This window comes from Pelophylax lessonae (genome assembly GCF_965119305.1).
Source record: "Pelophylax lessonae genome assembly, chromosome: 1".
Lineage (NCBI taxonomy): Eukaryota > Metazoa > Chordata > Amphibia > Anura > Ranidae > Pelophylax > Pelophylax lessonae.
In genome coordinates, this window is record NC_138768.1 from 607,709,388 (window position 1) to 607,729,458 (window position 20,071).

A 20,071-nucleotide genomic window follows, 5' to 3' on the forward strand; every position below is an offset into this window, starting at 1 on the left:
TCCAAGGTGTTTCGTCAGTGTGCGTCTGACGTCATCAGGAGTCAGATGGTTCACTACGTCAGTTCCTTGTACTGTGATGTGGAGGTGAAGGAAAAGCACATACCCACTGAATGGATGTTGTTTACTGCCATTAAACCACCATTAAAAATAACACTAAGCACTGAGAGCACTTTATTTTGGAATTTGTCGGATTGGACACTATTGTAATATTACTACCAGTAGTATTCACCATGGACTCTCCCAATCACTAATATATGTTATGCTTGTAATTTATCTACTTTAGAATTTCACACACTGGAGAAATATTTATTTATTTTATTATTTATGAAATTCACTGATTGGAGAGATATTGAGTCATATTTTTTTATGTACTTTTGATATTCATTTATTAGAGAGACATTTGTTTATTTATTTGAGCGCGGTCCCCTACCAAACCAACTAGCTTTTAACCTTATTGTTGTTTAGACGAGCAGCTCAAAATTGGGATATATAATATCAATTTTGCTATAATATAAATGTTGGTATAATCCTAAGTCACTTTATTTTTTCACAGATTGGTTTATACACGTATTACTCACCTAGATATATACCAATATATATATATTTTTTTTGATCATTAATCACATTGGCATTAAATATTTCGTTTTTTCACTTGATCAACTTTTATCCTGTGCGCATCCGTTTAAGTTTATATTTACACATATTTTACAGAACTTTTATTAGGACTAGTGTGGACATTTTTCACGATGTGTTTTATTTAGCTTGTCATTATGGCTCCTGTTGTCCGTCTGCTTGCAATACGCTCATTAGAGCGTGTACAGTTCAAGGATCAAGCATAAAAGATATAACCACCAGCGGGGGCCCCTGTATAATATGCAGATTTGTTCGCTCAGAGGGGATATGTTTGTTCTGTGAAGTCAATATAATTTTGATATCCATCTGCCTTTATGAAGGGATACACGCTCATGTCTTTCTACTGTGCCTGATCACCATAGTGGAAACAGCATGGCTCTTTCCCTGCAGATAGCCTCACTACAACAGTAGTATAATCCTATTAGGCATTGTTCTCTGAGCCTTGCTGAGTGGGATTCACGCTAGTAGTAGTGGCGGGAATGCATGCATGAGTTTGATCAGAGTAGCGTTTACGGTTCTACACGCTGGTTTCATTGTGTATTTTAAGCGCAAATTCCCTTACACGTGAGTTTCATTGTTAACTGTGGTGTGCAGATTTCCGTGCACCAATGGCGGAAAGCCGTGCACGCTGTTCGGCTCGTTCATGACCGTGTACTCCCCCTTTCTATTGCATATTTGAATGTATACAGGTGTGTCATTGGCTGATTCTATGTGAGTAACTTATGTCATGTTACTGTACATTTGGAACCGATTGGCTGATGTTGTATAGCCATCACTTTCTGCTGTTATCTCTGTATTGTGCCATAAATAAATGAAGCTCAATGCTTTAGGCAGGAAATTCTATTGAGCATCCAATGTGATCACAGCCTGTGTATCTGTATTACTGGGTACTGCTGAGCGTGCTCCATTAACTTATACAAAAGAGCTGCGGACTGTGCTTTTTATCACAATGGGATTATTTGCGCTTGGCGTATATTAATATCCAAAAGTGCACTTATTAGCGCAACGGAGTTATTTGCGCATCATTCGTACATTAAGATCAAACACAGTAACTCCTTCCTTCCAATGCCATGTGACCAGGCCCGTGGCAGAACTACCAGGGTTGCAGGAGTTGCACTTGCGACTGCCCCAGGCAGTGTTGCGAACTGTTCGGTTTAAAAAAACAGCCTGATTCGGACAGGAGGCTGGGACTGATGGCTGCAGCTAAACCGAGTGTCTAGATGACACTTGTGCAGCCCAGCAAGCACACTCGCCCCTTCCCTCACAGACAGGAGAGGAGAAAACAAGCTGCTCCTCCTCCTGCCTCTCTTCCTCCTGTGTCTGCAGGAATGCCCTGACCAGAAATATGAATGATGTCGCTGTCTGGGCCTGAGATAACAGCTTTAGTCCTCGGGTAAGTGAACACTGAACTATGCAGTATACTGTGATTGCTGAACTGTCCCTATCTCTCTCCCTTGTCCCCCCCTCTCTGTTCTTCCAAGAACTTCACTTCCAGTAAGCACTTAGGCAGCCCATACATTGATTTTTTTTTTCATTCAGGCTGGGTTCACACTGTTGCTGTATACTGCATCGCATGTAATTTGTACAGAAATCGCACCAGATTCCTGTACAAATGACATGCAAATTCAGTGTGGTGCGAATTGAGCCACACATTATGTATGGCTCAATTCGCACTGGATCCGCTCCAAAAAGGACCCTTTTTGTTGCACTGGAATCAGATCGCAAGGGTGTTCAGACCCCTGCGATCCGATTCCATAGGATTCCATAGTTCGCACTGCATTCGGCAAACCAATTTAGGGGCATTATTAACTTTGATCATTAATATTGACATTCACAGTGGTTTACAGAGCGCAGTGTGAACTGCCTGTGATTCTGATGCATTGCAGGAACCGGACAGGAATTGCTGCAGTTCCCTCACCGCACCAGTGTGAACCGGGCCTCAACAAAAAAATATTCAAATCCCCCATCTACACATTCAAGATGGATAGGGGAATCCTCCCGCAGAGACAGTGACGGAACTACCAGGGTCGCACAGGTTTTGACAATGCCAACCTGGTGTTTGTCTCCTTAGCAGCGGTTGCAGCATATTAGGACCCAGTACTGGTTACATTATGGGACTAATGGGTGCATAAACAGGGATGGGGGGGAGGGGGCAGCACTACTGATTGTAGACAGTTCAGCTCTCCGCCAGTTGCCTTGCAGCTGTGACACTGTATAGCCTTCTATGTTGATATGGTGATCTGGACGTGATCCGGGCGATGCTCCCAAACTAATCTAATAATAAATATGATAGTGGTTTTATTGTTTAGAGCCCCCACCTTACTGGCAAAGTTTACAGGCACTACAAGTATGGACACAATAGAAATTTTGGATGTTGCTCTGAGCCATATTGGCAACAAAGTTACATCAAACCTTTACAGGAAACCACTATCTGGCAATAGTTTATTGCATGCACGTTCTAGTCATCCAATCCATACCATTAAGGGTATCCCTGTTGGACAATTCCTTAGAGTGCGGAGGATTTGCAGTAATTTACAGGATTTTAACAAACAAGCGTCTTCACTATACTATCGCTTCCTTGAAAGGGGATATCCCAGATGGATGTTAGACAGGGCATACTCTATAGCCTTAAACAAGGATCGTTCAGATCTTTTGTTATCAGGAATAGGGTTGAGCGGACACCTAGATGTCCGTGTTCGACGGGTTCGGCCGAACTTTAAAAAAAAGTCCGGGTCCGTGTCCCGGACTTTTACCGAACTTTTCCCGGACACCGAACCCCATTGAAGTCAATGGGGACCCGAACTTTAAGGCACTAAAATGGCTCTAAAACACCAAAGGAAAGGGCTAGAGTGCTGCAAATGGCAGCAAAACGTAATTAAGAGCATGGCAAGTGCTCTGCAAACAAATGTGGATAGGGAAATAACTTAAAACAACAAAAAAAAACAGAAAAATAAAACAATGTTCTTCTTCATCTCTGAAGGACGAGGCCCATATGGAGTAGGAGGGAGGTTGAGGTGGTGGTGGATGTGGCGGTGACATAGGCGTGCGCACAGGGTGTGCTGGGTGTGCCTGGGCACACCCTAATCACCTAGGGCACATAGCATTGCCAGTGAGGAGATGGGAAAGATCTCCCTGGGACCTGCTCTGCTCTATTTCTCCTTGCCTACAGGTACATGGCCCCGATACATTACTCTCCCTGCTGGCAAACACATGCATGTGTATTTCAACTTTGGGGTGCACACCTTAATGCAATAGGCTGCGCACACCTATGGGCGGTGTAGGTGGAAGCGGCGGTGGAGGAGGACCAGGGCCGGATTAACAGCATCATGGGCTTGGTGCTGAGGATTTTGAAGGGCCTTAGGGCCGTGCCTTGCCATGCACCCAGAGGAGGAAGGGTGCAGCCATGCATGCCTAATTCAACATGGGATGCTGTCTCTGAAGCCCATAAACACATCCATGCATCGCCAACTGTCCCTCCTTGTCCGGCCTTCACGCTGTGTGGGGAGGTTCTGAGGGTGCTGCCTGGGGAAGCGAGCATAGAAGCCAGACTTCTGTGTTTACAAGTGACAGAAGAGCGGTAACAGTGAATATGGCCAACCCGGGGCCTATATAAAAGGTAGGGGCCTGGAGCTGCAGCTCCAATAGCCCCTACATTAATCTGGCCCTGAGGAGGAGGACGAGGTAGCCAACACTGCTTCTTTTCACAAATTTTAAATGAGGGTACACCCCAAAAGAGTGAGAAAGAGCAAAAATGGAACAATGGGTGGGTAAGGTCGGTATCCATTGCTATTCTGCACAAGGTACGGAAAAGTCCCGTGGGATCCATGTCTGGTTCATTTTAATGAACGTGAGCTTGTCCACATTGTCTCTGGACAGGCGGCTGCGCTTGTCTGTTATAACGCCCCCAGCCGTGCTAAATACCCGTTCAGATAATACACTGGCTGCAGGGCACGCCAGCACCTCCAAGGCGTAAAGGGCAAGCTCAGGCCATGTGCCCAATTTGGAGACCCAGAAGTTGAAGGGGGCAGACCCGTCATTCACTACATGTAGGCGTGTGCACACATACTGCTCCACCATGTTGGTAAAATGCTGCCTCCTGCTAAGACGTTCCATCTGAGCTGCTGGTGCTGCTGTTTGTTGTGGCGTGCTGACAAAGCTTTTCCACATTTCGGCCATGCTAACCCTGCCTTCTGAGGTGCTGGCGGTGCCCTGGTTGCGTTGGCGACCTCCCCCTCCTCCTCCTCTGCCTTGTGCTTCCACTGTGGCCCCGCTGTCAGATGGGAATGCCAGCAGCATGGCGTCTACCAGCGTGCGCTTGTACTCGCGCATCTTGCGATCGCGCTCCAGTGAGTGAATTAAGGACGGTACGTTGTCCTTGTAACGGGGATCCAGCAGCGTGGCCACCCAGTAATCAGCACAAGTTAGAATGTGGGCAACTCGGCGGTCGTTGTGGAGACACTGCAGCATGTAATCGCTCATGTGTGCCAGGCTGCCCAGAGGCAACGAAAGGCTGTCCTCTGTGGGAGGTGTATGGTCCGTGTCCTCTGTATCCCCCCAGCCACGCACCAGTGATGGCCATGAGCTGGCCTGGGTGCCACCCTGCTGTGAACATGGTTCCATCTCCTCCTCCAGCTCCTCCTCCTCCTCATCCTCCTCATCCTCCAGAACTGTGCCCCTGCTGGACAATTGCGTCCCTGGCGTTTGCGTGTGCAGGAACCCACCCTCGGAGCCCCTTGCGAATGACTGCCCTGAAAGCCTTGGAAATGTTACCTCTTCATCCTCCTCCTCCTCCTCATCCTGTGCCACATCCTCTTCCATCATCGCCCGAATTGTTTTTTCAAGGAGGCATAGAAGTGGGATAGTTAAGCTGAGAACGGCGTCATTGCCACTGGCCATGTTGGTGGAGTACTCAAAACAGCGCAACAAGGCACACAGGTCTCGCATGGAGGCCCAGTTATTGGTGGTGAAGTGGTGCTGTTCCGCAGAGCGACTCACGCGTGCGTGCTGCAGCTGAAACTCCACTATGGCCTGCTGCTGCTCGCACAGTCTTTCCAGCATGTGCAAGGTGGAGTTCCACCTTGTGGGCACGTCACATATGAGGCGGTGAGCGGGAAGGCCGAAGTTACGCTGCAGCGCTGCCAGGCGAGCAGCAGCAGGGTGAGAACGCCGAAAGTGCGCACAAACGGCCCGCACTTTCTGCAGCAGCTCTGACATATCGGGGTAGTTTTTAAGGAACCTCTGCACCACCAAATTCAGCACATGCGCCAGGCAAGGGATGTGCGTCAAACCGGCTAGGCCCAGAGCTGCTATGAGATTTCGCCCGTTATCGCACACCACCAGGCCGGGCTTGAGGCTCGCTGGCAGCAACCACTCATTTGTCTGCTGTTCCATGCTCCTCCACAACTCCTGCGCGGTGTGTGGTTTGTCCCCCAAACAGGCAAGTTGTAAAACTGCCTGCTGTCGTTTACCCCTGGCCGTGCTGAAGTTGGTGGTGAAGGTGTTACGCTGTCCGGATGAGGAGGCGGTAGAGGATGAGGAAGCGGAGTAGGAGGAGTTAGGAACAGGAGGCAAACTGAAGCGCCCTGCAATCCTCGGTGGTGGAAGGACATGCGCCAAATTGCTATCCGCCTCAGGCCCATCCGCCACTGCATTTACCCAGTGTGCCGTTAGGGAGATATAACGCCCCTGACCGTGCTTACTGGTCCACGTATCGGTAGTTAGGTGGACCTTGGCACAGATGGCGTTGCGCAGTGCACACCTGATTTTTTCCCCCACTTGGTTGTGCAGGGAAGGGATGGCTTGCCTGGAAAAGTAGTGGCGGCTGGGCACGACGTACTGTGGGACAGCCACCGACATAAGGTTTTTAAAACTGTGCGTCTCCACCAGACGGAATGACAGCATTTCAAAGGCCAATAATTTTGAAATGCTGGCATTCAGGGCCAGGGATCGCGGGTGGGTAGGGGGGTACTTCCTCTTCCTCTCAAGTGTTTGGGAGATGGAAAGCTGAACGCTTCCACGGGACATTGTGGAGATGGTTGTTGGTGACCCAGGTGGTGGTGTTGCTGACAGATCGTCTGTTTGCGGGGTGGCAGGTGCCGGTATCACTACAGATGTGGCTGGAGCGGCCGAGACTGCAGCAGAAGAGGAAGCAGGATGAGCCAGAGACGTTTCTTGGTTTTGAAGGTGTGTACTCCACTGCAGCTCGTGCTTTGCACTTAGATGCCTGATCATGCAGGTTGTGCTCAGGTTGAGAAGGTTCATGCCTCGCTTCAAGCTCTGATTGCACAGGGTGCAAACCACTCGTGTCCTGTCATCAGCACATTTTCTAAAGAACTTCCACGCTAGAGAACTCCTTTGAGCTGACTTTGGTGCGCTCGTTCCCTTGCTGCGTTGGGCAGTAGCGGGCGTAGTGTCTAGGGCACGGCCGCTCCGCTTCTGCACCCTGCTCCCTCTTCTGCTGTGCTGGTGGCTCTGTGCGACCACCGCCTCTTCCTCCAAACTACTCAGTTCACCTGCATGACGTTCATTCCATGTGGGGTCGAGGACCTCATCGTCCTCCACATCATCTTCCACCCAGTCTTCACCCCTGCCCTCCTTGTCGGTCTCCACAATGCTGAACGCCGCAGCAGTTGGCACCTGCGTTTCGTCATCATCGGAGACGTGCTGCGATGATCCTTGCATGTACTCATCTTGAGAAATAAGTGGTTGGGCATCGCTGCACTCAATCTCTTCCACTTCTGGGGCAGGGCTAGGTGGATGGCCCTGGGAAACCCTGCTGACAGAGTCCTCAAAAAGAATAAGAGACTGCTGTATGGCTTGGGGCTCAGACTGCTGGCCTGATTTGCAAGGGGGTGAGGTGAAAGACGGTTGGACATTGGCTGCAGGTGCCAACTCTGACCTTTCTGCAGTAGACTGGGTGGGAGACAATGTGAAGGAACTGGAGGCACTGTCAGCAGCAAACCAATCTACTATCGCCTCAACTTGTTCTGGCCTCATCACTTCTAGGGGCGTTTGATGCCCTACCAAATACTGATGCAGGTTCTGTCGCCTACTCACACTTGAGGAAGGTGTTTCACTTGTGCGTGTAGCTGGCACAGATCGACCATGTCCTCTCCTTGCAACAGGAGCTCTACCAGCAGCACCACGACCCAGGCCACGGCCCTTATTTGACGGTCTCCTCATATTTCTGTAATTTAAGATCTTGCCCTAGAAAGGTTTTTATTGAATAGCGGAATAGAAAATATGATCCAAAAAAAGTGTATGTATATCACACGTACACAACCACACTAGGCCCCAATTACTATTGTTTGTACCCCTAAAAGGCTAGATGAGGAGTAGGGGGAGTATGGAACAGGCAGCACCCTCAAACCTTCAGAAGTATGAGATGAACCCCAACAACTTGGAAAGGTGGATCTCTCTCACACGTACCGACACAGACTATCCCGCAATTCAATTGATCCTCAAAGGTTTTTATTGAATAGCGGAATAGGAAATATGATCAAAAAAAGTGTATGTATCTCGCACGTACACAACCACACTAGGCCCCAATTACTATTGTTTGTACCCCTAAAAGGCTAGATGAGGAGTAGGGGGGGTATGGAACAGGCAGCACCCTCAAACCTTCAGAAGTATGAGATGAACCCCAACAACTTGGAAAGGTGGATCTCTCTCACACGTACCGACACAGACTATCCCGCAATTCAATTGATCCTCAAAGGTTTTTATTGAATAGCGGAATAGGAAATATGATCAAAAAAAGTGTATGTATCTCGCACGTACACAACCACACTAGGCCCCAATTACTATTGTTTGTACCCCTAAAAGGCTAGATGAGGAGTAGGGGGGGTATGGAACAGGCAGCACCCTCAAACCTTCAGAAGTATGAGATGAACCCCAACAACTTGGAAAGGTGGATCTCTCTCACACGTACCGACACAGACTATCCCGCAATTCAATTGATCCTCAAAGGTTTTTATTGAATAGCGGAATAGGAAATATGATCAAAAAAAGTGTATGTATCTCGCACGTACACAACCACACTAGGCCCCAATTACTATTGTTTGTACCCCTAAAAGGCTAGATGAGGAGTAGGGGGGGTATGGAACAGGCAGCACCCTCAAACCTTCAGAAGTATGAGATGAACCCCAACAACTTGGAAAGGTGGATCTCTCTCACACGTACCGACACAGACTATCCCGCAATTCAATTGATCCTCAAAGGTTTTTATTGAATAGCGGAATAGGAAATATGATCAAAAAAAGTGTATGTATCTCGCACGTACACAACCACACTAGGCCCCAATTACTATTGTTTGTACCCCTAAAAGGCTAGATGAGGAGTAGGGGGGGTATGGAACAGGCAGCACCCTCAAACCTTCAGAAGTATGAGATGAACCCCAACAACTTGGAAAGGTGGATCTCTCTCACACGTACCGACACAGACTATCCCGCAATTCAATTGATCCTCAAAGGTTTTTATTGAATAGCGGAATAGGAAATATGATCAAAAAAAGTGTATGTATCTCGCACGTACACAACCACACTAGGCCCCAATTACTATTGTTTGTACCCCTAAAAGGCTAGATGAGGAGTAGGGGGGGTATGGAACAGGCAGCACCCTCAAACCTTCAGAAGTATGAGATGAACCCCAACAACTTGGAAAGGTGGATCTCTCTCACACGTACCGACACAGACTATCCCGCAATTCAATTGATCCTCAAAGGTTTTTATTGAATAGCGGAATAGGAAATATGATCAAAAAAAGTGTATGTATCTCGCACGTACACAACCACACTAGGCCCCAATTACTATTGTTTGTACCCCTAAAAGGCTAGATGAGGAGTAGGGGGGGTATGGAACAGGCAGCACCCTCAAACCTTCAGAAGTATGAGATGAACCCCAACAACTTGGAAAGGTGGATCTCTCTCACACGTACCGACACAGACTATCCCGCAATTCAATTGATCCTCAAAGGTTTTTATTGAATAGCGGAATAGGAAATATGATCAAAAAAAGTGTATGTATCTCGCACGTACACAACCACACTAGGCCCCAATTACTATTGTTTGTACCCCTAAAAGGCTAGATGAGGAGTAGGGGGGGTATGGAACAGGCAGCACCCTCAAACCTTCAGAAGTATGAGATGAACCCCAACAACTTGGAAAGGTGGATCTCTCTCACACGTACCGACACAGACTATCCCGCAATTCAATTGATCCTCAAAGGTTTTTATTGAATAGCGGAATAGGAAATATGATCAAAAAAAGTGTATGTATCTCGCACGTACACAACCACACTAGGCCCCAATTACTATTGTTTGTACCCCTAAAAGGCTAGATGAGGAGTAGGGGGGGTATGGAACAGGCAGCACCCTCAAACCTTCAGAAGTATGAGATGAACCCCAACAACTTGGAAAGGTGGATCTCTCTCACACGTACCGACACAGACTATCCCGCAATTCAATTGATCCTCAAAGGTTTTTATTGAATAGCGGAATAGGAAATATGATCAAAAAAAGTGTATGTATCTCGCACGTACACAACCACACTAGGCCCCAATTACTATTGTTTGTACCCCTAAAAGGCTAGGAGTAGGGGGAGTATGGAACAGGCAGCACCCTCAAACCTTCAGAAGTATGAGATGAACCCCAACAACTTGGAAAGGTGGATCTCTCTCACACGTACCAACACAGACTATCCCCCAATTTAACTGATCCCCAAAGGTTTTTGATTAAATAGCGGAATAGAAAATATGATCCCAAAAAAGTGTATGTATATCACACGTACACAACCACACTAGGCCCCAATTACTATTGTTTGTACCCCTAAAAGGCTAGGAGTAGGGGGGGTATGGAACAGGCAGCACCCTCAAACCTTCAGAAGTATGAGATGAACCCCAACAACTTGGAAAGGTGGATCTCTCTCACACGTACCAACACAGACTATCCCCCAATTTAACTGATCCCCAAAGGATTTTGATTAAATAGCGGAATAGAAAATATGATCCCAAAAAAGTGTATGTATATCACACGTACACAACCACACTAGGCCCCAATTACTATTGTTTGTACCCCTAAAAGGCTAGGAGTAGGGGGAGTATGGAACAGGCAGCACCCTCAAACCTTCAGAAGTATGAGATGAACCCCAACAACTTGGAAAGGTGGATCTCTCTCACACGTACCAACACAGACTATCCCCCAATTTAACTGATCCCCAAAGGTTTTTGATTAAATAGCGGAATAGAAAATATGATCCCAAAAAAGTGTATGTATATCACACGTACACAACCACACTAGGCCCCAATTACTATTGTTTGTACCCCTAAAAGGCTAGGAGTAGGGGGGGTATGGAACAGGCAGCACCCTCAAACCTTCAGAAGTATGAGATGAACCCCAACAACTTGGAAAGGTGGATCTCTCTCACACGTACCAACACAGACTATCCCCCAATTTAACTGATCCCCAAAGGTTTTTGATTAAATAGCGGAATAGAAAATATGATCCCAAAAAAGTGTATGTATATCACACGTACACAACCACACTAGGCCCCAATTACTATTGTTTGTACCCCTAAAAGGCTAGGAGTAGGGGGGGTATGGAACAGGCAGCACCCTCAAACCTTCAGAAGTATGAGATGAACCCCAACAACTTGGAAAGGTGGATCTCTCTCACACGTACCAACACAGACTATCCCCCAATTTAACTGATCCCCAAAGGTTTTTGATTAAATAGCGGAATAGAAAATATGATCCCAAAAAAGTGTATGTATATCACACGTACACAACCACACTAGGCCCCAATTACTATTGTTTGTACCCCTAAAAGGCTAGGAGTAGGGGGAGTATGGAACAGGCAGCACCCTCAAACCTTCAGAAGTATGAGATGAACCCCAACAACTTGGAAAGGTGGATCTCTCTCACACGTACCAACACAGACTATCCCCCAATTTAACTGATCCCCAAAGGTTTTTGATTAAATAGCGGAATAGAAAATATGATCCAAAAAAAGTGTATGTATATCACACGTACACAACCACACTAGGCCCCAATTACTATTGTTTGTACCCCTAAAAGGCTAGGAGTAGGGGGGGTATGGAACAGGCAGCACCCTCAAACCTTCAGAAGTATGAGATGAACCCCAACAACTTGGAAAGGTGGATCTCTCTCACACGTACCAACACAGACTATCCCCCAATTTAACTGATCCCCAAAGGTTTTTGATTAAATAGCGGAATAGAAAATATGATCCCAAAAAAGTGTATGTATATCACACGTACACAACCACACTAGGCCCCAATTACTATTGTTTGTACCCCTAAAAGGCTAGGAGTAGGGGGAGTATGGAACAGGCAGCACCCTCAAACCTTCAGAAGTATGAGATGAACCCCAACAACTTGGAAAGGTGGATCTCTCTCACACGTACCAACACAGACTATCCCCCAATTTAACTGATCCCCAAAGGTTTTTGATTAAATAGCGGAATAGAAAATATGATCCCAAAAAAGTGTATGTATATCACACGTACACAACCACACTAGGCCCCAATTACTATTGTTTGTACCCCTAAAAGGCTAGGAGTAGGGGGAGTATGGAACAGGCAGCACCCTCAAACCTTCAGAAGTATGAGATGAACCCCAACAACTTGGAAAGGTGGATCTCTCTCACACGTACCAACACAGACTATCCCCCAATTTAACTGATCCCCAAAGGTTTTTGATTAAATAGCGGAATAGAAAATATGATCCCAAAAAAGTGTATGTATATCACACGTACACAACCACACTAGGCCCCAATTACTATTGTTTGTACCCCTAAAAGGCTAGGAGTAGGGGGGGTATGGAACAGGCAGCACCCTCAAACCTTCAGAAGTATGAGATGAACCCCAACAACTTGGAAAGGTGGATCTCTCTCACACGTACCAACACAGACTATCCCCCAATTTAACTGATCCCCAAAGGTTTTTGATTAAATAGCGGAATAGAAAATATGATCCCAAAAAAGTGTATGTATATCACACGTACACAACCACACTAGGCCCCAATTACTATTGTTTGTACCCCTAAAAGGCTAGGAGTAGGGGGAGTATGGAACAGGCAGCACCCTCAAACCTTCAGAAGTATGAGATGAACCCCAACAACTTGGAAAGGTGGATCTCTCTCACACGTACCAACACAGACTATCCCCCAATTTAACTGATCCCCAAAGGTTTTTGATTAAATAGCGGAATAGAAAATATGATCCCAAAAAAGTGTATGTATATCACACGTACACAACCACACTAGGCCCCAATTACTATTGTTTGTACCCCTAAAAGGCTAGGAGTAGGGGGGGTATGGAACAGGCAGCACCCTCAAACCTTCAGAAGTATGAGATGAACCCCAACAACTTGGAAAGGTGGATCTCTCTCACACGTACCAACACAGACTATCCCCCAATTTAACTGATCCCCAAAGGTTTTTGATTAAATAGCGGAATAGAAAATATGATCCCAAAAAAGTGTATGTATATCACACGTACACAACCACACTAGGCCCCAATTACTATTGTTTGTACCCCTAAAAGGCTAGGAGTAGGGGGAGTATGGAACAGGCAGCACCCTCAAACCTTCAGAAGTATGAGATGAACCCCAACAACTTGGAAAGGTGGATCTCTCTCACACGTACCAACACAGACTATCCCCCAATTTAACTGATCCCCAAAGGTTTTTGATTAAATAGCGGAATAGAAAATATGATCCCAAAAAAGTGTATGTATATCACACGTACACAACCACACTAGGCCCCAATTACTATTGTTTGTACCCCTAAAAGGCTAGGAGTAGGGGGAGTATGGAACAGGCAGCACCCTCAAACCTTCAGAAGTATGAGATGAACCCCAACAACTTGGAAAGGTGGATCTCTCTCACACGTACCAACACAGACTATCCCCCAATTTAACTGATCCCCAAAGGTTTTTGATTAAATAGCGGAATAGAAAATATGATCCCAAAAAAGTGTATGTATATCACACGTACACAACCACACTAGGCCCCAATTACTATTGTTTGTACCCCTAAAAGGCTAGGAGTAGGGGGAGTATGGAACAGGCAGCACCCTCAAACCTTCAGAAGTATGAGATGAACCCCAACAACTTGGAAAGGTGGATCTCTCTCACACGTACCAACACAGACTATCCCCCAATTTAACTGATCCCCAAAGGTTTTTGATTAAATAGCGGAATAGAAAATATGATCCCAAAAAAGTGTATGTATATCACACGTACACAACCACACTAGGCCCCAATTACTATTGTTTGTACCCCTAAAAGGCTAGGAGTAGGGGGAGTATGGAACAGGCAGCACCCTCAAACCTTCAGAAGTATGAGATGAACCCCAACAACTTGGAAAGGTGGATCTCTCTCACACGTACCAACACAGACTATCCCCCAATTTAACTGATCCCCAAAGGTTTTTGATTAAATAGCGGAATAGAAAATATGATCCCAAAAAAGTGTATGTATATCACACGTACACAACCACACTAGGCCCCAATTACTATTGTTTGTACCCCTAAAAGGCTAGGAGTAGGGGGAGTATGGAACAGGCAGCACCCTCAAACCTTCAGAAGTATGAGATGAACCTCAACAACTTGGAAAGGTGGATCTCTCTCACACGTACCAACACAGACTATCCCCCAATTTAACTGATCCCCAAAGGTTTTTGATTAAATAGCGGAATAGAAAATATGATCCCAAAAAAGTGTATGTATATCACACGTACACAACCACACTAGGCCCCAATTACTATTGTTTGTACCCCTAAAAGGCTAGGAGTAGGGGGAGTATGGAACAGGCAGCACCCTCAAACCTTCAGAAGTATGAGATGAACCCCAACAACTTGGAAAGGTGGATCTCTCTCACACGTACCAACACAGACTATCCCCCAATTTAACTGATCCCCAAAGGTTTTTGATTAAATAGCGGAATAGAAAATATGATCCCAAAAAAGTGTATGTATATCACACGTACACAACCACACTAGGCCCCAATTACTATTGTTTGTACCCCTAAAAGGCTAGGAGTAGGGGGAGTATGGAACAGGCAGCACCCTCAAACCTTCAGAAGTATGAGATGAACCCCAACAACTTGGAAAGGTGGATCTCTCTCACACGTACCAACACAGACTATCCCCCAATTTAACTGATCCCCAAAGGTTTTTGATTAAATAGCGGAATAGAAAATATGATCCCAAAAAAGTGTATGTATATCACACGTACACAACCACACTAGGCCCCAATTACTATTGTTTGTACCCCTAAAAGGCTAGGAGTAGGGGGGGTATGGAACAGGCAGCACCCTCAAACCTTCAGAAGTATGAGATGAACCCCAACAACTTGGAAAGGTGGATCTCTCTCACACGTACCAACACAGACTATCCCCCAATTTAACTGATCCCCAAAGGTTTTTGATTAAATAGCGGAATAGAAAATATGATCCCAAAAAAGTGTATGTATATCACACGTACACAACCACACTAGGCCCCAATTACTATTGTTTGTACCCCTAAAAGGCTAGGAGTAGGGGGAGTATGGAACAGGCAGCACCCTCAAACCTTCAGAAGTATGAGATGAACCCCAACAACTTGGAAAGGTGGATCTCTCTCACACGTACCAACACAGACTATCCCCCAATTTAACTGATCCCCAAAGGTTTTTGATTAAATAGCGGAATAGAAAATATGATCCCAAAAAAGTGTATGTATATCACACGTACACAACCACACTAGGCCCCAATTACTATTGTTTGTACCCCTAAAAGGCTAGATGAGGAGTAGGGGGAGTATGGAACAGGCAGCACCCTCAAACCTTCAGTATGAGATTGTGTTCACTGTACCCCACAAAGATTGAGTTCACTGCACCCCACAATGATTGTGTTCACTGCACCCCACAAAGATTGTGTTCACTGCACCTCACAAAGATTGTGTTCACTGTACCCCCCAAAGATTGTGTTCACTGCACCCCACAAAGATTCTGTTCACTGTACCCCACAAAGATTGTGTTCACTGCACCCCAAAAAGATTGTGTTCACTGCACCCCAAAAAGGATGTTGTTCACTGCACCCCAAAAAGGATGTTGTTCACTCCACCCCAAAAAGATTGTGTTCACTGCACCCCACAAAGATTGTGTTCACTGCACCCCAAAAAGATTGTGCTCACTGCACCCCAAAAATGATTTTGTTCACTGCACCCCAAAAAGGATTTTGTTCACTGCACCCCAAAAAGGATGTTGTTCACTCCACCCCAAAAAGATTGTGTTCACTGCACCCCAAAAAGATTGTGTTCACTGCACCCCACAAAGGATTTTGTTCACTGCACCCCAAAAAGATTGTGTTCACTGCACCCCAAAAAGGATGTTGTTCACTGCACCCCAAAAAGGATTTTGTTCACTGCACCCCAAAAAGATTGTGTTCACTGCACCCCACAAAGGATTTTGTTCACTGCACCCCACAAAGATTGTGTTCACTGCACACCAAAAAGGATTGTGTTCACTGCACCCCAAAAAGATTTTGTTCACTGCACCCCAAAAAGATTGTGTTCACTGCAGCCCAAAAAGATTGTGTTCACTGCAGCCCAAAAAGATTGTGTTCACTGCAGCCCAAAAAGATTGTGTTCACTGCAGCCCAAAAAGATTGTGTTCACTGCAGCCCAAAAAGATTGTGTTCACTGCAGCTCACACACAGAAAAATGGATGTGGATCACTGACACCTGCCTATCTCCAATCCCACACCACACAGCAATATCGATTGTAGTTTGTAGAACACAGTTTCCCTAAAATTCAGCAGACTCTGTCCCTAACAGGATTGAGAAGAGATCGTAGATCAGGATTGAGTGCAGACCCCACCCCCCACACAGCAATATCGATTGTAGTTTGTAGAAGACACTGACCCTATATAATTCAGCAGACTCTATCCCTAAAATGCCTACAACTCGCCCTGCCTAAACACTCCGACCTGTCCCTCAATTCTATCCGGACACAAATGGTTTTTTCCTGCCTATCTTTCCCTAATCAGCAGCCAGCACGTTGATGTGTGCTCTGTCCCTGAATCTAAGCAGCATAATGACGCCGCTACGGCTGCCTCGAACTTATAAAGACTTGGTCACATGCTTCAGACGGCCAATCACAGCTACTGAGACATTTGCAGGCATGGCTGGGATGGCTTAAGGCACACCAGTTAAACGATTGTTGATTGGCTGTTGAAAGCCCGCCATGAAAAGAGCGCCAAAGCATGCAAAACCCGGAAATAAAACGACCGAACACGGATTTTTACCCGAACATACAGTAAAGTGTCCGTGTCCGTGTTCGGGTACAAAAAATCCAATTATTCGGTACGAACACGAATAATACAGTCCGTGTTCGCTCAACACTAATCAGGAACTTTATGCGATACGTCCCATACACAGCAGGACATGGCTTCTGATGATGGCTATAGAAGCAGATTCAGACACAAAAATAGGAATAGAAATAAAACTGTGTCCAAGAGTTCCAATAAGGTGATTCCTTCTATCACACTGTCCTTGCCCTATAGCCTAGAATTCAACAAAGTAAAAAAGATCATTCAGAGGCACTTACCCACCCTATACACGGATGACATCTGTGCAAATATTCTCGAAGATGGGGTCAACATAGTGGCTAAAAGGGCTGCCACTTTCGGTAATTCCCTATCCCCCAGTCTATATATTTCCAAAAAATTAAACACATCTAAGACATGGTTATACTGCAAAGGGAACTTCAAGTGTGGCATGACAGAGTGTGTCACCTGTCCTCACATCATCTCTAGGGACAATTTTGTCTCGACCTATGACAATAAGGTATATACTATAAAGGACTTTTTCAATTGCAATACAAAATATCTAATTAATTTAATTACATGTAAATCATGTTCTATTCAGTATGTAGGTAGAACCACTCGGAAATTAAAAGACCGGTTCAGGGAGCACCTTAGTGACATACGCACCCTCAAGTCAACCAATATAGCGAAACATTTCAACAACGCCCATGGTGGCCACATGTCCATGGTACAGGTCCAAATTATAGACCATGTCACTAGGCCTGCCAGAGGCAGGGATGTCTTCAGGCTACTTTGTAAAAGGGAGGTGTTATGGATCTTTAGGTTACACACTCGGATGCCTCATGGCTTAAACTGGGAGTGGGATGTCACTCATTTTTACGAGTGACACCTCTCCCTGGTCATTATATTTTCTTCTTTTTGAGTTCTTAATTGAATTTGGCCATATGTGTTGTGTTCTTGTTCTAATGGCGATGATTTACATAATGCATGATTATATCGATCCATCTGTTTATTTATTGGGTCCACTTTCTGCTATGTATTTTTTGCCATATATATTTTTTTGAAAAATATTTATTTGCAATTTCTACATCGTCAGTCCAATGACCATGTGTTTAGATTTACAATTGAGGTGATACTTATCACACATGGTCATTGCTTGTCTTGATCATATTGAAAAGGGTTCTTCATTATTTTTCCCGTTGAGTTTTGGTCCCACACCCTTACTGTCTTTGGCATCGAGTTTTTGTAGATTTTTGTGTGGATTATTACACAGCCCATTACCCAATTTTCAATTGAAGAATGAAGTTTTTTTTCACTCCTTGAAAATACCTGATTAGCAAATAGTGCCAGTAAAATAACTTGATGTGTGACGTGTTGTTGGTTAAAAGTCACGCACCCTGCTGCCCTGTGGTTTTGTGTATTTTGAGCAATGCTAAAGGTAACTAATTTAATTCTTTAAAATATTGGCAAGGAGCTGCAACATACCACAAGTTGCATTCAAGGTCTTCTTTAACAACATTTAAAGCAAAATTAATAATTTTCTCATCTAGCTTTTTGCTTAAGTTTGTGCAAGCAGTTATGTATCTGCTTTTAATTAAGAACATACAAATAAGGGCTATTTTAATGGTCCATCTTTTAATTTTTAGCACTGCCTTCATTTAGTGTTACAGTCTAACACTGTCGTTCTTAACCAGGGTTCTCTAGATCCCTGGGTTTCTCTAGAGTTTCTAGGGTTTTCTTGAGCAGTAGGGAATTGATCTACTGCCTCATGGTGCCTGCATAATTCTCGCACAAATGTCACTTAGCAGAGCCAGTTCCATAGTACCAGTTGAGTCACTTCTCTCATCTCCTGGGTAAGTAAACACTGACATTAATGATCATTTAAGCTTAAATGGCTATTCTTTGCACTGACCACCAGTATCAATGGATACCTCCCCTGCTTCGATAGAGAGGCAATTCTCCATTAATCACAAATGTATCTAGGCACTAGATGGATCCATGCAATGGGCATTTCTTCACTGACTGCCAATGCCAACAGATTATGGCTGGTGGGAGGGCTGTATTTATTGTCCTGAAAACATCACCTCATCCTGCCTCAATACCCATCTCAAGAGCTATCAATCCTGCTGCAAGTAGCAGGCTGGCCCTTGGAAGAAGTTATGCAAATAATAAAATGGCCTAATGGGTGGATGTCAGTCTGTGGGCATGTAGGCTATATTTTCATACAGACTGATCTAGGTAGCACCCATATGTGATACTAACCCTTCATATTTGAAGTAACTGTAATCCAATTTATGAAATGGGTAGGCTGGGGACAGAAATGCTGGGGAGGAAAGCACTAGATTATACTAGGTTACACACTCGGATGCCTCATGGCTTAAACTGGGAGTGGGATGTCACTCATTTTTACGAGTGACACCTCTCCCTGGTCATTATATTTTCTTCTTTTTGAGTTCTTAATTGAATTTGGCCATATGTGTTGTGTTCTTGTTCTAATGGCGATGATTTACATAATGCATGATTATATCGATCCATCTGTTTATTTATTGGGTCCACTTTCTGCTATGTATTTTTTGCCATATATATTTTTTTGAAAAATATTTATTTGCAATTTCTACATCGTCAGTCCAATGACCATGTGTTTAGATTTACAATTGAGGTGATACTTATCACACATGGTCATTGCTTGTCTTGATCATATTGAAAAGGGTTCTTCATTATTTTTCCCGTTGAGTTTTGGTCCCACACCCTTACTGTCTTTGGCATCGAGTTTTTGTAGATTTTTGTGTGGATTATTACACAGCCCATTACCCAATTTTCAATTGAACATACCGAGTAAATTTTCTTTTTCCAGTTCAAAATAGTTTTACTAATGGGAATATGGGCCCAATCTGTGTTTTACGATTTCTCAATTAGATCCTCGGCCATCGACAGAGATCAGTCATTTTTTAAAGAATATTCATCCATTTTGTCTGTTTGGGTTTGGGACTTTTTCCTCACGGGTTTATGTACATTGCGCTTATGGAATATATTTATGTCGGCAGTATTTTGCTTCTCTGGTTTTACCTGACCTCTACATTCACCCTTCGATTTGTACCAGCAAAAAATATATATTTTTT